The sequence below is a fragment of the Notamacropus eugenii genome, chromosome 4 (genome assembly GCF_028372415.1).
Source record: "Notamacropus eugenii isolate mMacEug1 chromosome 4, mMacEug1.pri_v2, whole genome shotgun sequence".
NCBI lineage: Eukaryota > Metazoa > Chordata > Mammalia > Diprotodontia > Macropodidae > Notamacropus > Notamacropus eugenii.
This window is the reverse complement of record NC_092875.1, coordinates 208,451,603-208,468,032: the sequence shown is the minus strand read 5'-3', so window position 1 is coordinate 208,468,032 and position 16,430 is coordinate 208,451,603. Positions and strand designations below refer to the sequence as shown.

The 16,430-nt window shown below is 36.3% G+C and overlaps 1 protein-coding gene across 4 annotated transcripts in view; it reads left to right on the top strand.

The window, feature by feature from the left end:
• ZNF407 (zinc finger protein 407) overlaps positions 1-16,430 on the top strand; it is a 609,391-nt gene that overhangs the window by 485,800 nt on the left and 107,161 nt on the right. The window contains exon 9 of one of the 4 annotated variants that reach the window (XM_072604090.1): positions 1-16,430. This exon is cut by the window's left edge and continues 46,085 nt beyond it; it is cut by the window's right edge and continues 17,124 nt beyond it. The exons of the other annotated variants lie outside the window; for them this stretch is intronic. The gene's annotated coding sequence lies outside the window, so the exon portion shown is untranslated. 4 annotated transcript variants of the gene reach the window in all.

The following is a 16,430-nucleotide window of genomic DNA, read 5'->3' as shown; positions in this document are numbered from 1 at the left end:
GAAAGACTTCAAATATCAACTTTACAAGAGACTATATCTGTCACCTTTCAGAGTCATTTAGGTGCAGTGGATAGAGTGCTGATTCTAGATTTAAGAAGACCTGAGTTCAAATCCACCCTCAAATACTTACTAGCTGTCTGACCCTGAACAAATCACATAATCACCATCTACCTCAGTTTCCTCAACTGTGAAATGAAGATAAAAATAGCACCTCTCTCCCAAAGTTGTTATGAGGATCAAATCAGACAATATTTGTAGAACACGTATAGCCTAGCACATACTAGACATTTAACAAATGCTTATTTCAGTATGGACAAAGAGGAAATAAATGCTTATTCTCATCTGGTTAGGTTTCTAAAGCCTTATGACAAGATGAGTGATGGTATTTAGCCACCAGCTGATTAATTTTTATGGCCACAACAACTCATGAAGCATCCTGTGATATAGTAAGGCATAGAGAGTTTGTTGGCAGCATAACTAGATGGCATGCCCTCACTAATGAAATCATAGATGCTTGAATTCTATCTCGAACCTAAAAGGATCAAGGGACTTAGAAAAGAGTACAAGAAGAAGAGTTGTTGTGACCTCTGGGTGGTTCAGGACTATCAGATAGCAATAGGGTAGCCCAGATGATGACAACAACACAAAAAGGCAAAATCTCATTGCAAAAATTGCTGTTGCAAAAAAAAGTCAGATATTTGTAGTTTGAATTATTCCCAAGGCCAGCTCCTGGCCAACTTATATTAAAAGCTATTGAGTGAAAGAGAATTTCAGTACAACAACAACAAAATTTGGATGACCTCCTGGGGTTTATTTTAATGGGAATTATACCATATGGAAATCTGAGCCACCATGTGAATGAGAAGATAAAGGAAAAACTCAAAATGGAATGAAGTACAATTAAAACCAGGAGTGGTTAGAGCAATAGTTTCCCAGATTTTTGTTCAGGATGTATGAAAACGATTGAGTCATGAATAGTGTCAAAAGCAACATTGAGTTAAAGCAGGATAAGGGGGAAAAAAGAATCCAAATGGTGATAATTAACCATATGGAGGACAGTCTGAAAACAGCAAAAGCCAGAATAAAAGTGGTCATGAAAGTTATCTCAAAATGAGCAAGCTTGAGGCTCTGCTTTTGCCATTTTGTCTTTGAACACAGTGGTATACTCCCCCCTGCCCCCTCTTTCTTCCTATATCTCCTTTCCTTTCTTTCACCCATATGCCTTTGAAGTTTGAAAACAAGAGACATGAATATCGGGAGTAATAATGCTTCTCTGTGCTTGCTGTTCTCTTGACCTTCTCCCAAAGCCATGTTTCCAGATATGGCTTTAATGACTATTTTCTACCAAGGCATCATGTTTTGCTTAATATAACGGAGTAAGAATAGACCTGTTGCATTTTTTTTTTTTTTTTAGAAAATTCATCAGTTCATTGAACTTCTTTATAGTAGCACATGTTCCTTTCTCTTTCATCCCTTAGTATCCATGGCTTACTCCTTCTTTCCAGACATGTTTACTTTTTGACAACTGGTACTTCTTAGTAAATACTTTTTATGATGGGATTTCCTCTTTGAATTCTATAGTGATAGCAGTCAATCAACAAACATTTATTAATCATCATGTGCTAAGACCCTGGAATAGAAACCACAGGATTCAATGAGATACCTTCTTGTAATGTACTATATGCATTGTAATTTGGATCCTTGATTAAGACTTTTTTAAAACTACTTTTAAATTTGACATCATTTCTCTTTAGATTGCCAAAATTTCTCTGAATATTTCCCCCAGTGCCCAGGCCCATATAATAAATGATGTTTTTTAAAAGAAGAGAAAATTTGGCAAGACCAAGTATGTACCCAAAAAATGGAAAAATACATGCAATTTTCCATACCTAAGTATCTCCTTCCTTTTAAAAGGAGTAGAGGGGAGGATATCTTGTCATTCCTCTCCTTTAGGACCATGCTTGTTCTTTCCAATTTTGTAATACTCCTGTGTGATTATTTTGTGGAAGTTGTTGTTTCCATTTATATGCCTAAGACTTTTTATGAATTCTTTATAATTCCAAGTTTGGTATTTGTTTATAAACTGACAAGTTTCTTGTCCTATACTTCCCTCATTTCACTTCCTAATTTTACATCTGTTTTTAACCAGAAGAATTTCTCTTTGATACATTTCGATGCTAGAATGAGCTCTTGCATCTATTTTATTGGAACTCTGTACCTAAATTGGTAAAGAGGTACCTAGACTGAAAGAGACTTTTAGAAATAATCATGTTCAATGTTCTTATTTCATGGATATGGAAAATGAGGTCTTGGAAAGTTAAAGACCTTGATCAGAAAACACCTAGCATGGTAGTGTTAAAGTCAGGACTAAACTCACATTTTCTAATTCCTAGACTTTCTGCTTTTTCTCCCCAAATATTTATTGACCTGAATGCTACCCACATGTTTTACTCATTTTATTTTTATTCTTTAAAACAGCCTAAAATCTTTTATAGTTTTTCAGTTGTCATGTGCTGCTAAGGAACCAATGACAAAACTGTCTCAATGATCGAATTCAGGTTGTGACACATATAGACTGTGTGGTCCTGGGCAAGTCACTTAGTATCTCAGTGTTCTAAACAATTATCTAAGATTTAATTTTCAGAGAAGATATTGATCTGCTTGGTAGAGAAAGTTCCTCACCAGGAACTCCCTACACCATGAAAGCACAAATCCAGTCTCTCTCTATCTCTAAACATTTTGGTCATCTATTAGTTCACATGTAGTGCATAGTGCAGTATAGCTGGAAATGATCTTAGAAATGCCCTCATTTTACAGTGATGAGAAATCTAAAATCCAAAGAGATTAAGTGATTTGCTAGAGGTCACAGAGGCAGTAAGTCAACATTCTTTGATTATATCATGCCCGATACACAGTATAATATTGATAGTATTCCCAATGAACACATTTTTAAGTGGCTGGTAAAAAGAGTGACAAGTATTATTTTTGTGGTGATATCTTATGGATGTAATATAATTTTTAATGCAGAAATAGTGATATAACTGCAATTATAATTCGACTCCAGAGTCATTATAATCCTGAATATAGTTGAAGATTGCCTATACCATACTAGAGACATTTTTGAGTCAAATAAATATTTTGATTACCTTTTGTCAACTTTGGTAAGTAAATCATTTTAGGGATAGAAATAGCTCTTCTGTTTAGTTTAGATTGTTTGCTGTCTCTCTGTGGAAGCTCTCTAGACCCATTCATTAAGTTTTCTTCAAAATGGATGATGCATTGATCTCGCTCTGGTGCCAAATTGCCAGAGTCTGCTAATATAACTTAACTCCTTTTAAAAGTGAAATTACCTAATTCACTGTCTTGTCTTCCCTCTGCCCACTTTAGAACAGTACATGACAAGAATTGCTTGTATGGTTCTGGTACTGCTTTGATACATGAGCAAAGTTCTCCACACCATGAGCCAGAAGGACTTGCTCACTGTTTCTCTTTGAGATCATCTTGGTGTTTGTCATCAGGCAAAGGGTTCATTTCACACTTCCTGTACTTGCCAATAGTGGAACAATAGAGAAATATGATTCTAAGACTCTACAACTATTTGATAATTATTGTTCTTATGTAATAAGAATATATAGTATGTATCAATTTTACATCAGTGCCCATGAAAGCCTTTTGTAAATTGTAACCTCCTGTGCAAATGAGTTATAAAAAATGTCATGAATAGGATGACTTGTGTTTTGTTCCTCTTCCTTTAATGTAAACAAGCCAAAATTTGTCCCATTCATTCCTGTTGCTACTCTTCAAAATAATGCCATGCAATTTATTAATCAAATTTACTAGAAAGCATCAATTTCAGTATCTTTGCTCAAGAAATCTTAATATCCATATGAATCTTGATAATGATAGTGAGAATAAATGATAACAGGTGTGATCTTCAGAATAATGACATTGTCTTGGGTTACATTTGTTATTCATTTAGGGATGATTCTAATGACATCTCACAATTTTTTTTCAAATAGTAAATTACCCCAGACCTGATTACATTAATACCATTAAATATGAAACTGTCTTATTCTGAGGTGTTAGAATAAAAAAAAACACTATTTGTATCTTTCAGTAACAATCACTATATTTTGAATAGTGAAAATTGTGCCTCAATAATGTAGGCTGCTTCTTTTATTTAAAATTTTCTTTAATGTATTAGATGGAAATTAAGCAAACATGTTTAAGGATGTTTGTAATTCTTTATGCAATAAAACAGTGGACTACTAATATTATCACTTTAAATATAGGGTAAATTACCGTAGGGTGAGTAGCTTAGGAGTCATGTAATGATGTGACCATGCTAATATTTAGAACTAGTTAAATACTTACCGTTTGAAGTTATTTTTCTTCCTCTTCTACTTTTTACTTCCAGTTTCATATCCTCATTCACTTGCTCTCTTTCTAAGAGGGAAAACATTTTGGTTACAAAGATATTAGTGCAACTTTAGGTGATTTATTGATTTTTATGCACCATCTGTAGAATTGCCAACATATTCTGGGTTTGTGCCATTAATGTGCATTTAGGTTTGCAAGATTTTGTCTTAATATGATCAGTCTTTATTTATGTAAAGCATAATTCTGAATCTCTTTGAGCAGCGTGCATTTAGCATAAGCAGAGTTCTGGGCTGGTGTTATTAAAATGCATACAACAGCCATCCTGTGCTGGGCTTCTCCTGAAATATGCTTTTAATTGAAGCAGAATCATGGCTATATATTATCAATGTGAATCCAGTTAGACCACAGGGTTGGCCGGCAGTGTAGCACTCTGGGAACTGGTTAGTAACCCATATGTGGTAGTTGGGTATTTAAATATTCTCTAATGTATCTGTTGGAGGTACTTGATAAAGTATTAAGGAAGTATGTACTGTCTTCTACCGGAAGGCATACTTACTGCCTAAGATGCTTTGAAAAGGTGCTGTCAGTTATATTTGTAGTTGCCAATGACAAGAGATTCATCATGAAAGCCCGTAATAGTCATTCAATAGAAGTTTCACTTCAGGCATTTTGGTGAAGAAAAGACATAAAGAAAGCATCTTTTGGTGAATATTTTTTGTTTGCTTATACAGTTTTATTAAATTACAACACACATTCTCCACAATGGATCTGGAGGGAAGAAAATAACTTGTAGAAAACACAGGTGCTTTAATGCAGATTAAATTTCTGAGGTAGGAATAGGCGCCTAAAATGATCAGCATCAATGAATGTACTAACGAAACCTAGTTTTTCTCATTTCAGCTTGCAAAACGAGGTCTTTGGGGCATAATAATATGATAGTACATGGTATCTATTTTAATAAATAATATTCAGATCAGCAATAGTGTCTGATATTAATGCATTTTGAAACCTTTGTTGATAAGCCATTCTCTTCTGTATTATGTGTTATTGTCTTCAGTATTCACAAAGAGACAGATAGAGTAAGGCTTTGCTGTTATAAAAGGCTTCCTCTCATGCCTTCTAACTTATGACATTTCTGTTTTTATTTATGTTTTTTAATTAACAGTTACATTTAAAATACCACACATAAATTATGGTCTGATTGTAGTCATTTTACTTCATGCTATCAAGTCTTGTTTTTAATAGAAGTTATACTTTCCTGCTTTTTGCATTTCAGAATAGCCCAGCCCCTTTATCAAGCATCTTCTTACATTTTGGCAACTTCACATCATATATTGTAAAATTTGAGTATTTTTACTATAGAAAATGAAGTCAGAGAAACAAAATACTCAATTACCTAAATTATATAAAGTCCTATTTGCTCAAAGAGAAAGGATAAAATTTTTGTGTTTTAAGTAATGTTTTTTATAACATTTTTTCTGTAGTTGACATTTTTATATATTAAAGTATATTCCTTTGGTATTGATAACAAGCATCTCTTTATAAAGGTCCAGCCCTAGCAGGTTGATTACGCACTTGTTACCTGTAATTCACTACAGCAGCACCCTGTTTACAAAGTCCAGACTTCCTGTGCTGTCAGTCAGGGCAATCACCACAAAGACCAAGAGCTTTTGGAACTAAATAAACAATGAGAAAAACATTCAAGGCTGCCAGTAACCCTTCACAGGTAATTTAACAGCCTCTGACTACAAGGCATCAGTTGTTGTAGATGTCTGCCGACTATGAAATCTGACATTCTGTCTTGCCATGTTCTGCCAATAGCTCTGTGCGTAATCTCTTGCTGAGGTTCACTGGAGCTCCTTCAGTGCATTGTGCTTTCATATTGAGTGTAAGTGGTTTCATTATGACAGACATCCACACCTGTAGTCTGTCATATGTGTGTCATACAAGTTTGAGATATGGAACATCAGATTATTTAAAATAGGAGGTTTAACTAAATTGGGATTTCCCCCCCTGACCTATGAAGAAAACATCTCTACTGTCAAGTTCAGACCCTTTGAACTCTTCCTGAAAGACTTACATCCTAACACCCTGGCTACTGTATCAGCAAAGATGTACAGACATAAACTATCTATTTCTTATGATGCATTTTGTATTTTGAAACAATTGGCACTTTTGTTTTAAGTCTTGTGTTTATGTATTTTTAATTTAACTTGTTTGCTTTCTGATACATTTGGTAGCTTTGCTGATGGTCTGGATAATGATTGTAGTAGCTGTTTATATGACTGTATATATGTATCAAAACCAACAGAAAACATCTGTGACTTAAAGTGAAGTAACATGGATCCATCTGGATTTGTGTCAGAGGTGTTTCCTTCCTTTCCTGTTCTAGTAGTCAAATAGTAAGGTAGTGGGGAAAAATGTATGATGGTTCCACAAATCCCAAAATGCATCTCTAGGTCTAACAGTGCAAGTGCTGCGCTGTGTAAAGCAATATTTGATTACCGCAGTATCACACCTACAGTTATCAAATGTTTGTAGTATCACTGTGTTCCATGCCCATGAGAATATTATCTTGCACAAAAGTTACAATTACATTGTTTTTACTTCCATGTCCTTTTTCCTGTGCATAAAAATAACTGTGTGGGTAGCCAGTTTTACTATTGAACTTTAAAATGTTTTATAAATATGGCAATGTTCATTTTTAAATACCTCTCTGAAGGATATAACTATTTTGTAAACAAGTAATATGGCAAAATAATAATGTGGTATTTCATATTTTACGCTCTTTTGAAAGCAGTTTTACATTATTTCCCTTAATCTTCACAACCACTCCATGAGCTAGTCAGGACAGGTAGCCCACATAATACATGCAGAAAGTACAAGCCACAGACTCTTTATTTGTCCACATCCCTGCCTAATTATCATCAGAACTGAAACCAGTGGTCTTCTGAGTGCTGTTCATCCCTCTCTTCAACCATAGTAGAATTAGACAAGCATATTTCTTAGTTTTTCTTGTTCAGTTGTTTCCATTTTGTCTAACTCTTCAGGACCCCATTTGGGATTTTCTTGGTAGATACTGGAATGATCTGCCATTTCCTTCCCCAGCTCATTTTGCAGATGAGGAAACTGAGGCAATCAGGGTTAAGTGACTTGCCCAGTGTGACAGAGCTAATAATAAGTGTGTGAGGCAAGATTTGAGCTCAAGAAGATGAGTCTTCCTGAAATCAGGCCTCATACTCTACCCACTGTGACACCTAGCTGCCCCATATATTTCTTGTTTAATTCATTTATTTCTCCACTAAAACATTGTTTTGCATAACCTGACCCTTTACACCTTTCCCAGTCTTCTTACACTATACTCCCTTTACATAATCTGCAGTCCATATACACTGGCCTACATGTTGCCCTTGCCCATTACCTCCCATCTCTCACCTTTGCATTGACTGTCTCCCATGCCTTAAACGAATCTTCACCTTGATGTTTCTTAGTTTCCCTGAGTCCCTTCAATATTCAGCTCACATCTCTTTTTCAGGAGACCTTTGTTTGCTGACTTACCCCCATATGCCAATGCCTTCTCCTCGGAGATCACCTTACATTTATTCAGTATATATCTTCTGTGTAACTGGATACTTATCTATATGTGGTCTCCTCCAGTGGAATATGAGCTTCTTGTGAGTAAAGACTACTTCTTTTCTTTACATCCCCAGTATTTAGCTCAGTATCTGTCACATGGTAAGCACATGGTAAGAAATGCTTTCCATTCATTGTAACCCCTCATCAAACTAGGTTATATTCTGCTTCCAGATTCTCTCCTTTTCTCTGCTTATAATTTGTCTTACTAAATATAAACCTGAAATCTTTTATGCATGTAACTTTTTGCCAGGGTCCATCCTTTGCAGTAATTTGATTGAAATTACACTTTAGTGTGTTTTAGTGAAATGACTTGGATTCATCTGGATTTGTGTCAGAAATATTTCCTTTCTATTTAGCAGTTTAGAGTAGTGTGTAAAAAGATGTGATGTTTCCATAAATCCCAGAATGCATCTCTAGGTCTAACATTACAACACCATTAGCAAACCTTTGCCTAGTACTTATGTATGTGGTACTGTAATAGGCCCTGAGCACAAAAAACTTAAGACATGATCTCTGTCTCAGGATTCACGACCTAGTTAAACTGGACATATAAATTAATAGATAATGATCTAAACTAGCATACGTTAAGTAACAGATTGAGTGTTATAGATGATAAGTGCTACAGAACTTTAAAAAAGGAAGCACAAGGTGAGACTTGCACACAAATCTCAGAATGTGGAAAGAAATTAAACAGAGAAGTAAGAGGGAGAACCTTATGAATCTTTGTCTTGTAGTCTTTCATGGGACCTGATCAAAAAATATTGAGAATGACAGAGAACTTCGTATCTCACTCCTAGCAAGTATGCAAGACAAGAAAGATTTTGCAGTGATGTGCACAGGGTGCATGATGTTTGTCTTTTTGCTGTGGCCAAGTAACCATTATCCATAATCGTACTGCTGTCTGGTCTTCCTCCCAGAAGTTCCAAGCTCAAGGAATAACTTCTTCACTTTCCTTATTATGAAGTCCTGGGCAAGAAACTGAAAACCTTAAGGACGCAGCTGGTCCTTTCATCATTGCTGCCAATTGATTCAGGGACTTCAGAGGAGACAGGCAGATTTGGGACATGAACAGCTTGGTAAAGAAGACTGTGTCTGAAAGTGGTATTTAGATTTCTGAACCATGGCATAAAATATAGAAATGATGGGCTTTGGGCCAGGGACAGAGCACACCTCACAAAGGGTGGTAAAATATTATTTTCCTGGAATCTTAGAAGTCTCATCAGAAGGGACTTAAATTGAGGGCAGAGGATAGCTACAGCAAAAGCACATGAGCATTCAGGAGAAGTCTAGTTAATTGATAAGAAACAAAATCTAAGAAAAAGGAAGTAGCAATAAAATCCATGGTCTTAGAAATTTATGCACAAATATGCACAAAATATAGACTAGACAGTCTGAGACAAGGAGGCAAATTTGACTTCACTGATATCACTTCTAGTTGGGTGGGACCATATTCCATTACTGGAATAAGCCTTCAGAAAGAGATGCCTTATTCAAAAGGAATGGAATAGCTGAAAGGAAAGGTAGAATGGTATGACATACTAAGGCCCAAATAATGATATGAAAATCTCCATGAACCAGTAATGAGAAGCATGATGGAATGCTTTTGGGTGAACATCAAGAAAAGTAAATGTAAATGACATTATTCGGTGATATACTGAAGGCCACCTGGACAGAAGGAAGAAATAGATGACTAACAGATAATGAATTTAGGCATCATATAGAGATGCCAAAACTTCAATTGACTAGGAATGTACTGGAGCTCTCCCTCAGAAATGGAGCAACTAATAAATTCTAGGCGTGTCTTAATGATAATTTCATCCCTTTAAAGGTAGAAGATGGGAATTTCAATAAAAGGTTTCAAAGGAGTCTCAGACAATATAGTTAGGATTTTATGGTCAAAAAGTAAGCCCAGAAAGGGCAGCAAGCTCTCATGCATGAAATTCTGAAGAAACATGGAGAAACAAATGAAGAGAAAAAGTTTGTCTAAAGGACAATATTGAATTATTTAATGAGTTACAAAAATGACCTTCCTTTTAACTCACTAATTCCACTGCAAGGATTTTACCCATATGGGAGTGGGGGGGACTCTAAGATGCCACTCTGTACACAAAAATTTGAAGCAGTACTATTTCTCATAACAGAAAACTGAAAACAAAATGTCCAGTAACTGCAAAGTGAATGAAAAAGTTATGTTCTGTGAATATGAAGAAATAATACTCATCTATATGAGTCAATTAATATGAAGAATTCAAAGAATCACAGAATCTCAGCGTTTGAAGTAACTTCAGGGGCTTTGTCCAAAATATACCTGAATAAGAATTCCTTCTGCAATATCTCCTTCAAGTGTTCATTCAATTTCCTTTTGAAACACTGCAGTGATGAACAGCACCTGGCAGCCCCTTCATATTTTCACCAGTCTAATTGCCAGGAAATTAGTATTCACCAGAGTATTCCTTTTATCTGTGCCCATCTTCTTCATCTTCTCACCTTCTTCTGATGAGAAGACTTGGAGTTAAGTATATCATCATTCTGCAGCTTTGCAAGATTGATGACTTTTCTTTTTTTTCCTTTTTTGCAGTCTCTTTTTTTTAATGCCATAAAGAGAACTTTTATGTACATAAATATCATTTTTAAAATGGAATGCAAATCAAAGTTTTCCTGCCAAATAACTTTTAAAAAAATCTGTTCATTTGGTTTAGGAAAATGGACTAATTTTATCAGTTTGCTTTGCTAAGTGATTAACATTCTTTGTTTTTAGTGAAATTTTTAGAAACATAGCTTCCTCCACATTCAGCAAAAATGCAAAGCTTATTTTTTTGTTAATGCTAGGAAACAAGGTACATAGAAAGATATATTTCATAGGTTATTTTAACCCATTTCCTATTATTAGATGACATTGCTTATTGGCAGAAATTGCAGTACTAAGAATTCTGGAAAGAAATTTCTTCATATACAGTCTTTCAACATAAATATATAAAAGAATTTTTCTCCAAATTATATGTGTTCCTAGTGGTCTTAAGAAAAGTATACTTGTGCAACATGTTAAAGTAACTATTTAGAGTCTTTTATCCACATGGACTTGAGTCTCATGAAGTTTTTTTTAATTTAATTTTATTGTCTATAGCCTTCTTGTGTGGTGTGAGTCCAGCCTGTGGAGAGGAAAATGTCTAACTGCAAGAGCATAGTTTAATTTAATTTCCATGTTGGTTTGTGTCAGTTCTCTAAAACAACATATTAGGTGCTCTTTATCCTTAGTAGAGAGTCCTTGACTTCTCAAGCAATCAATTAAGTTAGAAACCACTAATATGGTATCGAGTGGTCATGAGGGGTGGGGACAGTTGCTTTCTTTTAATTAGGAAATTTATTGAAATAAGCAAATTAGACCAATTACATTTAGTTGCTTCAACCACAAGATAAATTCAAAGAACTAATAAATAAAAGACTTTTTGAGACCTCCTAGTCTAATTGGGGTAGGGGAGTAAGGGGAACAGTATAATAACCATGTTCTAACAAAGTAGAAACAGGATAAATTCTAGATAATCAACAGAGGGAAAGGATCAAGGAGGGTTAGTTATGCTTTTGAAAGTGATCCATTTGTACCAGCAGATCCATATTCTTTTCACCCTAACCCTTTTTAGTTGTGTGTTGGTTCATCGATTAGTATAGACCACCACTGTTTATATGAATTTCTGTTTAGCATATTTGAGTTTTTTTGAAGTTTTGAATTTCTGTGGTCCTTGTCCCATCCTGTATACATGAAATTTCTTACATAGACCAAGTTTAACATCCCTTGATTCCCTTGTATTCTAGTGGTAGAGAGCAGTGTTTATTGTTTAGAGTTATATATGCTTATAGTTACCTTTACTGCAATGCTTGAGCCACACTGGGCTATTTCTTGGTACCATAACTAAAATACTTGTGTCATGCCATTTATTAAATAAATAATTTGAGTCATGCCATTTATTAAATAAAATGCTCATGCTTCAATACCACCCCAGCCATACTACGGTTATTCAGGGCATTTGGTCCCCTCATTGTATCTTTATATTTCCTGGATGCTTAATGCTTCAGTGACAGCAGTGCTACCTAGAAATGTAGGGTTTTTTAAAACCAAGGATGGTGTCATAAACACCATGTTCCTCAATTCAGCTGGATACCAGAGAAAAAGCCTATTTGCTTAATTGATATAACTAATAGCATATGACTGATGCAATCAAGCCACTAAAAGTTGACTGTGATGCACATTGATTGAGCATGTGAGTATATGTGGGGTCTCATGCTAAATAATAAGAAGTAAATAAATCATAGTTCTTACACTTAAAGAGCTACATGTAGTCAAGTTTGAGAGATAACATGTATGCAGATATCTCTAATATTGGATAGAAATAAGTACAAAGTACTAATGAGGGAAGGAAATGATTGTGGGACATCACAAACGTAGCATATGAGCTAGACATTAATGAATGTATATGAACTGTATAGGTGGCAATGGAAGTAGAATGGGATAAAGGCATTCTGGGAATAGGAGATAGGGAATAGGGAAAAGTTAAAAAAAAAACCAACCCACCATCAACAGCATGAAAGCATGAAGCTTTTTAAGGCAATTGTCAGAGGATTGTATAAAGATTTAGAACTGTAAGAGACATTATTCCAGTTAGAAGTTCCTCTACTCCTGTAAAATCAGGAATTATTTTACAGATATAGAAACTAAGAAAAAATGAATAAGGCATTTATTAAGCACTTACTACGTACTGAGCATCGGGGATACTAATTGAAAAGTAAGACAGTTCCTGCTTTTCAAAGAGCTCACTTTCTAATGAAGAGATAATATATATGTGAGGTTTCAGATAGAAAGGTTCTATGGTCCTTCAGGTGCAGAAGCAAAATAAGTGTTTGCTTCTTTGATATTATATATTATGATAAGATCATATCAGTTTCTGATAATGGACTATTTGACATAGGGCTGAAAGAATTGGTCTTCTAAAGGCTCTTTGGTTCATGGTTTTCTGTTAGAGACTGAGGGATTGTGGTGGTCAGAGTGGTGATGGTAGTTTGACCTTCCTAATATATACTGCCTCCTCTCTCTGTCTCTCTGTCTCTCTATCTCTGTCTCTCTCTGTCTCTCTCTCTCTCTCTCTGTCTCTCTCTGTCTCTCTGTCTCTCTGTCTCTCTCTGTCTCTCTCTGTCTCTCTGTCTCTCTGTCTCTCTCTCTCTCTCTCTCTCTCTCTCTCTCTCTCTCTCTCTCTCTCTCTCTCTCTCTGTCTCTGTCTCTCTCTGTCTCTCTCTCTCTCTGATACCATATCACTTCAAGTAAATTGGCTTACCTGCCCTATGAGTGGCAGTTGTTGGGGATGGTGAGCCTTTCTCCACAGTAGCCACATCCCTAAATGATGGCCATGAGGACTGGGTTGAATGTAGGGCTAGAGGTTTAAAGATCAGGGTTGGTTCTGCCACTCTAAGAGGTTTTGTGCCTGTATACTTTGGTGACGTGTGGTCAGAAATTGTTGCTGGTGGTGATAAAGATAAAGTGATCCTCCTCTGCACAATGATTTGTACCCTCAGTATGGAGCAGGGGCTGAGCTGGAAATAACTCTAGTGGTATCAAGGACATTGCCTTTGGAATACTAAGGCTCTTGAGTTTGGTATCCTGGGCTGTCTCCATTTGAGTCTGAGATGAGATGATGGTCCAGGTTCAACTTGTCTGGCTTGTGCAGCCTCTTATCTCCCTCTCAAGGTGTCCTGCTGCTTCAGCTAGGCTAGCTCTCCTACCCTGTGAGTGGCAGTTGGGAGAGGTAGTTGACCCCAGAGTTGCCTTTCCAGATGATGGAGACCTGATGGTAGCCTAGAATGGAGGAGGATAGGTTCACTGTATTTCTTTACCTCATGTTGGCAGTTGGCCAACAGCTATTGCTGGTGGTGAAGAGAAAACTGGGCCCTTTCTCCATGTTGTTTTTCTGCTCTCAATGACTGATACAGAGATGGGGCTAGAAGCAGGTCCAGGAGCCTTGGGGAAGCAGCTCTTCTCAAGGTCCTTGAGATTAGGCCTTGGATTGTTTCTCTCATGGTCTGAGAAGAAATGCAGATCAAAGTGGTAGTAATAATTTGGTTATCTAAATTGAAGTGCCAAAACTCCTGAATTAGACTGAACTAGATTAAAATGCAATTAGGAAACATCTCACAAAATAAATTAAAATACAACAATACATAGATAATGGCAATATGTAGTTTTCTGAATTGACATGCAGCCTACATGGATCCTTTTGTGTGATTTAGTGACTCCCGTATCTATATGAGTTTGACACCATTGATCTCGTTAAACTCTTATGGCTCCTTTCCCATGCCTAGTATTCCTCAAGTCTCATCTATATTTGAGACATGTTCTACAATCCTGTGAGGAATCTAAATTCACTGGCAAACATTGTGCAGCTAATTCCTTTCCTGCCAGGAGAACAGTTGACCTCACTCAGGGTCACACAGGTAGTTACTGACAGAGTCAGGATTCGAACTGAGAGACTGACTATACATCCAGCCTTATACATAATGACATTTAGCCAGAGCTTGAGATTTGTTTTGAGACATAAGGGCAAGAAAAGTAGGCTAAAATTGGATCATTAGAACACCTTGAAAGGTACTAGAATTTACACTTTGATCTGTAGGCAGTGGAGATTTATTGAAAGTTTTTTGTACCAGAGAAGAAACATGATCAGAATTGTGCTTTAAGAAGCCCTGTATAGGTTAGATTGAAGAGTGGAAAGCCTGAAAATAAGATCAATAAAGAGCCCACCAAAGTAAGATCAAGTGACAGGTGTTGAGGTCCTGAACTTAGTGATAGAAGTGGCAATGGAAGGAAAGAATGGTTTTATGCCTCTGCTCACCACATACCCTCAAACCTCCCCCCCCCCCAATAAAACACATTACGGTAGAATTAACATGATATGGCAGTAAACTGATTAGATATTAGAGTAAAAGATAGGGATGGGACAGGTAGATGGTACAGTGGACAGAGTGTCAAGCCTAGAGTCAGGAAGACTCATCTTCCTGAGTTCAAATCTGGTCTCAGACACTTACTAGCTGTGTGACCCTGGGCAAGACACTTACCCCTGTTTGCCTCAGTTTCCTCATCTGTAAAATGAGTTGGAGAAGGCAGTGACAAACCACTACAGTGTTTTTGCCAAAAAAACCCCAGTGGGGTTATGAAGAGTCAGACATGACTGAGATGACTGCACAACCACAGCAGCAAGAGGAAGAGGAGTTGAAGATGAGTTCAGATCTTTGGGCTGGAATAATGGTGATGTCATTATTAGAGATGGAAAATGATCAATTTTATTTTCTTACATGTTGAATTGGAAGTATCAGTAGTACTCAGTCTGAAGAAATACTCAAAGTAATATTTCTATTACTAAAGAACTTTTCAGAGAAGGGGAAACAATACGTAGCAATATATTCTTAGAATGTATTGGTTGTTTTGGTTATAAAAACAAACCATACTTATTTTCCTATCCTTTTTCTAAGGGAAAACATAACTTATTCTCCAAAACCTAAATGTGTATGTATATATAACATACGCATGTAGGTATGTTTTTACACATGTGTGCATGTATGTGTGTATGTATGTATATTGAACTGTTTCTTGGTATTCTCAGTTACCCTATTGCTATAGGATGATTTTCCCCAACCTTTTTAAGTGTGGGAAGTATTTTTCATATGTTAATATTTAGAAAGTGATTATTTGCGGGACTTATTTTCTTTAGCATCATGTATTTGCTTTGGCCCTTTTAAATATTCTCAGAATAGAGAGAAACATGAACTTTGCTGAATGATACTTTGAGGAAATCCACAACTACTTTACAGAGGTGAGAGACTGCCTTGCTGGGCTCTCTGTCTTCTGGAATTCACAGTACCCAGGTGCTTGTTAGCTTGCAGTAACTTCACTGGTTGTCTGATGTTGCTGTTGATTTTTCCCTGCTCTGGGTGTGGTAGAGATGATGTGGGAATGGGAAGAAGGCAGGAAAGTTGGAGAGGACAACTCATAGGGGCTTCTTGTTTCTGTGTTACCAGGTTCCTAAGAGTTCTCTACGTGAGCATAGGAGCAGGACTCTCCTTTCTCCCTGAGAGTGACAGCACTGATGGATTATAGGGTCTTTTCTGCATCAGCTAAGGCAACCAGCAGCCAAAGCAGAGGGCACCTTGGTTACAATGCAGCACAGTTACCACCTTAAGTTTTATAACTTTACTATTAGGATTATTTGAATTTCTTTATACTTATTTCTTAGTACAGGAAAAATAATGATATTATGTATAAATTTAGGGGATTCCAGCAGATTTGCTTATTGTGCTACAACCCAACAGAATGGTCCCCCCAAATCATACAGTAAATCATCCTGCTTTTATTGAGTGTCTATTTTGTACCAAGC